Below are 6941 nucleotides of genomic sequence, written 5' to 3'. Positions count from 1 at the left end.
GAGGAGGAATTAGAAAGGGGTACAGCTCGTGGGCACAAGACTTGGAATGCCGAGCAAGAAAAGTCACCTGTCTTTCTTCAGACACAGCCCCCGCTAGAGTGCTCCTTGATGAGCCGACCATGGGCCAAGTTCAGTCCTTTCCTGCCCATTCAGTCACATTTGTGCAGGCCACAACCACTCAACTCGGTGGAGCAGCCCTAATTATAACTATACATGTATAAATGTACAGATGTCTACTTATATATTTGTGTTTATATACTTACCAATTTATGTATTTATGTATACATACTTATCTCTAGTTAGAACCAACTTATTTTAGGTGGTCTTCAAACATAGCAAGCAATTATACCTGAATTGTGGCATAAATAATATGATTTAGGGATTAAGGTATAAGACATTTTTGTGCTACAGGAGAAGGTGCAGAATCAAGAAAGGAATGATTTCGTACAATATTATAGGCCTCAGGTTTGGATCTAGACTATGTGTGTAATCTGACAACACTTAATCTGACCTGCTATCTTAGCTTTGTAGGAAACAAATAAGACTTACTTGAGCTTGATATCCTCATACTCCAGTTACGACTAATTGTTATGTTCAGCGGTCTTTAATTTATCAAGAAGAATGTGCAGATAATGCATCTTCTCTTCTGAATCATTGCAGACCTTATAGACTCCTCTTTTTGCCTTTATGTATGAAAGACAATCGCTACTGATTAAAACACAACACTCCCAAGTTTTTCTTCAAAGATCCTGATCTGTTTGTCACTATGTTTTCTGTGCTACAGAAGAGCAGTCTTGGGTCCACTTGATTTTTGTTACTTTGTAAGCAATTAATCATTTACTCTGACTCCATGAGCACTTAAAATTATTTTTTTGTCTTTCTTGAAAAGTTTTGGTGGGATGAGTTTAGATACGAATCGCTTTCCTTTGATTTTTACATCAATATGGAAAGTTTAATATTTTATTTTTATTATTTTTGAGGAAGATTGGCCCTGAGCTAACATCTGTGCCCATCTTCCTCTATATGTGGGACGCCTGCCACAGCATGGCTTGATAAGTGGCGTGTAGGTCCACACCCAGGATCCAAACCTGTGAACCACAGACCCTCAAAACAGAGCATGACAACTTAACCACTATGCCACCAGGCTGGCCCCCTGGAAAGTTTTTATCTACATTCTCAGATGTTTTATTTAGCTCAGTAAAGTAATTATTTTTAAACATTATTTTTATTCTAATGTCTAAGTCAAACAAACCTTTAACTTCTAGATTGAATCTTTGCTCTCTGTTCTCTGTTATTATTGTCTCTATCATGATGTTAATCTCTTTGTACTTTGCCTCTATATTCCTGGAGAACGGAACATTTGTTCTTTACTGATTTTATTTTCTACAATGTCATTCTACTATGAACTATCCCCAATGTAGGTTTTAATTCTGCTCTTGCATTTTGTTTCTTTGTAACCATCTCCCTTTTTTCCCATATTTTGTTTAACTTTTCACCAAAATCTCTTCTCTCCTTCCAATACACTTTTCAACAAGGAGAATATTTTGATGTATTTCTAGTTCCTGTGTGAATTCTGAAAATAGATCTTTTCAGTGACATGTTCTTCTTCTAAATAGTTAAGATGATAGTCCCATTTTATTCTTCTGCCATTTTGTTGCGTTTCTGCTATTGTTGTTCTTGCTATTTTTATAGGCACAAGTTGTTCTCTTTTTTTTTTTTCTATTTACTTACCTGTATATGAAAAGAATTTTATCCAGGCTCAACATGTGCCTGCAGATAGGGTAGACAATTTCCCATGACTATGCTCAATTTCCACTTAGATGCTGTCGTTCCTTTCTCTTAAAGTCAGTGGCAAATTTATGGGCCCAGATTGTTTTTCAATTCCCAATGTTTATCAAGCATTCATCTATATATTTCTACTGTGCTAAGTGGAATCTTCTCCATGCCTATTTTCTACATCTCCAAAACCTTGAAATTAGGAAGTACATAAATACTCAAGATTCCTATTACTTTGGCACCTACCTACAGCACCCTATTTGAGGAGTTTACAATGCTTAAGCAATCACCAATCTCCCCTCCTTGCCACCCTGTTCATTTACCTAAATTAATCTCCAAATGAATGTAAGAAGCATACAGACACAGAGCTAAAGACAGTGACATGCTACCTTCAAAAGCAAGATTTCTACCAGCAGCAGCAGTTTGCCTAGCTTCCTGCTTGATCCAAACCTAGTTTATGAATGTAGAAATTAATACTGAGAAAGGGAAAGAATACTCTTGTCTTCTGTTAAGTAAGTGGGTTGCTCTCTTTATGAGGCAGAGCCTGGGCATTCATCAGCTATTTTTCTCTGTCCAGTTTTATTGCCCTTATGGTTGGTAGAAGTGGAGTGAAGCAATCAATTGCCTGTCAGCCTTCATTTTTTGGATTGTTGTGACTGTTGATCTTTTCTAAAAACTGGCATTTTTTTCCCTCTGCTTGTTCCTAATCACCAGTCTTATCATGACTCCAGCTAAGCCTGCACCGAAAGCCTCAGTTAAGTGTCTTTGCTGTTTCCAAGAATTGCTGATGTTGTCTGAGATTTTTCCAAGGTCAAATGGTAATCTACTAACCAAAATCTCCCATGACAGAGGCCTGGGATTGTCAGCAATTTAAGAAATGGATGTCAGTCACCAAAGCTTAATTATAGCCCTTTTTAAAGCTAGAATTCACTTAAATATTACCATATAAAGCAATGATGAATGTACATCATTAGTACTGGGGGTGGGGGTGCTGTGCACATGCCCTCACGCCTGAGCACACGCCCTCATATATGAACACATGTGACCTGACACAAGAACACATGCATGCTTTCACACAGGAATGCTCTCGTTTGTCATTAGGAGACTCAAGGAGAAGAATGAAGGCTAGGAGAATGATGTGTAAGTCACTTTACACATATTCTTAGTTACCCTATATAATTTGGCAAGGAAGCTACCAGGGCTCAAATGTATTCAATTATTCATTCATGAAATTTATTAGCTACCTACTATGTGCTCAGCACTGAAGTGGAGGCTTGGAAAGGTAATTACTACTAAACCATTCTGTGATATTGGTGTGTGTCAAGTCCAAACGAACTACATGATCTTTTTTCCACTACCCCTTGCTAAAACGCAGGCCTGATTTTTATACATTATTTTTTCCCAGAACAGTATTCTCACACAAGTTTTTTTCTAGCAAATTCAAACAGAAATGTAGTATGACTTTACCTAATAAAACTCCAAGTTAGACAATTTTTGACAGAAAGTTTTCATATAGTTTTTCATCAGAAATGTTGAGTAGAACTTAGGTTTAAAATACTGGCTTGGGAAAATGATGATGGCAGACAAGTTTTTGAATATCTGAATTCCACTCCCCTCCATGACAACTGACAGAGAAACCAGAATAGAAACTAGAATAGTTACCCCAAATCTCACAAAGTACTTCTGCAAAAAAGCAGCTGTAAGTTGTCCCCCAAAACTGAAAATACAAACTGGTAGGTATAAGGCACCAACAGCACCAAGAGCCATGTGGGATCAGCAACTGTAAAGGAGGAAAGAGAGGAAAAACAAGAGAACGTCAGGTGGCCTTAAAACCCAGGAAACTAGGAGTAGTCACCAGAATACTCAACAGGCCAAGCTGAGAGCGGCAACCTAAAATGGCAGGGAGGTTTATTAGCTCCAATTTACATGGTAGTGGAATAGGACCAGAATATGGTGAGATGGTGGTGGAGTGGTCTGGGTCTTTTAAACTCTGGAAACTAACAAGCTGAAGCTTTCTTCTAGGACAAAGTTCCAAACTGAGGAGAAACTTTTGGGAGTAGACTCCAAATTGAAGAGAGGGACAGCAGAGACAAAGGAAAGGTCCAGATAAAAGTGGAGGCAGGAAGGAGGGCCTCCATATCACAAAAAGTAGATGGCCATATTTTTGAACACTTTGTTAAAAAAAAATAGAAGAAGTAATTCTGAAGCTAAGAGGTGAGGAAAGTTATTCTGGACCATTTTTTCACAAGAACAGAGGAAAAAATCATTACACTTAAACATGAGTAACAGAAAAGGATTATGATAAAACCACATTCAAAATTCATGTTTAAAAAACAGAATAAAGTTCAGAATAATGATCCTTTAAACAAATGAATGCACATCATAAAGATATGCCCAAAAAGATGAAAATGATAATCCAATGTTTCAAAATAAGCTACCAGAAATTAATAATGAAAGAATGACATAATCTGATATAGAAAAATTCAAAATTTAGGTGATTGGAGAAAAGAAAGACCTGAAAAGACAGCTGTAAAAATACAGTAAAAGTTTAGAAATAATAATAGTTCAAAAAGAAAGAACTAGAACAAACATGAGAGTGAATAAACACTAGGGACAAAATATTAAGAGAAATGGCAGGCGGAGAGGAGAAAATTCTAATAATGAAAAGAAATAAACATATATAACAGATTCAAGAGATCATGACAGAAATAGAGGAAGCAAAAGTAAGGAAGACTCAATATATGTATACTAAAAAAAGCACAATGGAATTGAATACCAAAAATTTTAATTTGATAAACTTTTCAATAATTAAAAACTTTCAGTTATAACCAGAACAGCCATCATAGAAAAATACACTGAAAATATGGTGAACCTTAAAAGAAAACAGAAGCCATGAGCAGCCAGGCAAAAACATCAAGTCACTAATAAAGGAGAGAAGACAAGATTGCCATCAGTTTTTCTACGGCAACATTTCATGACAGAACACAGTGTAGTAACAAAGAAACACAGGGAGAAAATGTGAGTCAGTGATTTAATATTTAGCACAAACAACTTCAAGCATGAAAGTCATGATAAAACGTTATGGAAATTCGAGTTCCAAGAATATTATGCCTATAATAAACACTTCTTCATACATTTATGAAGAACGGGTTTCTGATATCCAAAATGACTAGAGAGAGAATGACAAGTGATGAACATTAAATGAACATTTACTCAACAAATGAAAGCTAATTAGTGTTACAATAGAGAAATCATAGTATGCCATGGCTATATATTCTTACATAAAGCTATCAAAAAAGGTGAAGAATGGAGAGATGAGTTTTTGAAAAGTAGATCAAAATTAATCACTGTCTTGTGATTATTAACTGAAAAAGGATGATGATTTAAATTAAATGCTGCGAGAGAATGGGGAGCGGGAAATAGGTCACTAGCTACTTTCAATAATGCTTACGCTAAGAAATCAAAAGACAAAAACATCTAGAAAGAAAGGGATTACGGCTATTATATAAGGATACTGTATTGTCCCGTCGCACAGCTGATATCCCCTAGAATAAAAACCCTTTCCTTGCCATAAGCCTGGCGTTCCAGTTTTTATTTTGCCCCTCTTGTGTGGCCGGTAAAGAACCTGTTTTTGCGGCCCATAACAATATTAGCATAAAATAATCATTAGAACAGAAATACAAACCTTTCTAAATATAAAAAAAAGTTTTGATGGGAGGATCAATTCAACTTTTTTCAGTGTTCACCTGTAGGGGAGGGTAAGGAATGGGGTCAAGAAGACAGAGATTGAAGGTAGACTTCTCTGAACAGAGCTTGTATAGACTTGACATTAGGAAAATGAAAATATTATACATAAATTTAATATTTTTTAAAAGGCAGTTCTAAAAAGTTAAATCAAAGAGAATGAACCCAACTATATATTGAGTTTGTAGCAAAATAGAAAGTGACTTTGGAACACAGCAACTTTTACCATGTATGCCAGCTGAGATATGTCCTGAGTACAAAATACAGTGCAAGAAAAAATCTTAAACTGTATCAATCTTATTGTTGGTGGCAGTATTTATATTTTATTCTGAGTCCATTGTGCATACATCATGAGATAAAGCAAATGAATGATTATATGTATAGCTTTGAGAACTGAGATTCCAGCATGAGACAAAAAAGATATATATGTAAGACCAATGCAGTTAAATAAAACCCTATAGTCTTAAAAGTGACCAGACTGAATTGGTATGAACTCGTGTCATACCCATGTCATTTATTAAAACAAAAAACTGAAAAAGCTTAGATACAATGACCAACTCAGTAGCAATAAGTAACCATTAACAATAAAAAACTCCTAGTACCCAGATTGCTAGTTTTAATACCATTTCCTGGAATTCTAGAGAGATGGTTAATTCCAGGTCTTTGACATAAAATGTATGAAATGAATCTGGCACTTCTTGTCATGCCAGAAAATCAGGAAACTGCTGAAGAGTATTACAGGTGGGTCAAAAGGACATACAAACCAAGTGAAAGAGGCTTCCAGTGGCTGAAGATGGGACAACTTAACATCAAGATGTTTAATAGCTGCAATGGACTGAATACATAAAGTAGTAGATAATAAAAATATTCACTTGTTAGACAGCGCTTCTCAGTCTTTTGGCTAAGAGCAAGTGTAGTATCTGTCCTTATCAGTTTAATAGCTGATACACCCTCTCTCCTTGTATAATATATTCAATGGGTTTTTGGAGCAGGGAGATGGAATAGGAGCTTGTTCTGTGGAATCTGCACATCAACCTGGTGTTGCAGTACCTCCAGCCACGGTGCATCCCCTCAGGGGAATAGCTGAGGTTTGAATAAAGCACTTTAAAGAAAAAACAATTTCACTCGTTATAGCTGGAGGATATTGGGAACCAATTTGTTATTTTGAAAACCAGTAAATAAAGGGAAAGAATCAAGCAAATTTAATCTGGATACAAATTGTTCCTTAGGATATCCTTAGGATAGTTGAGAAGGAGAAGAATCCCTTTATAGACGTATCTCTGCTAATAAATAGAGTGCGAGTGATAGAATTTTACTATTTTAACACCGTAATTAAATAATAGATCTAGGCAATAATCATTATTGTTAATATCATAAAAAAAAGAGTTAACCGGAAATTATGTGCTCCCTGATGGATGGAA

The 6941-nt window shown here is 35.9% G+C and overlaps 1 non-coding gene across 1 annotated transcript; it reads left to right on the top strand.

Annotated features, from left to right (window-relative positions):
* The first annotated feature begins 6401 nt into the window (after positions 1 to 6401).
* Positions 6402 to 6592, top strand: LOC124244297 (U2 spliceosomal RNA). The gene has a single exon (XR_006889947.1). It is a non-coding gene; the product is annotated as a U2 spliceosomal RNA (small nuclear RNA).
* Positions 6593 to 6941: the final 349 nt, after the last annotated feature.

The sequence above is a fragment of the Equus quagga genome, chromosome 8, assembly GCF_021613505.1.
Source record: "Equus quagga isolate Etosha38 chromosome 8, UCLA_HA_Equagga_1.0, whole genome shotgun sequence".
Classification (NCBI taxonomy): domain Eukaryota; kingdom Metazoa; phylum Chordata; class Mammalia; order Perissodactyla; family Equidae; genus Equus; species Equus quagga.
The sequence above is the reverse complement of the archived record's forward strand: the minus strand, read 5'-3'. Positions and strand labels throughout refer to the sequence as shown.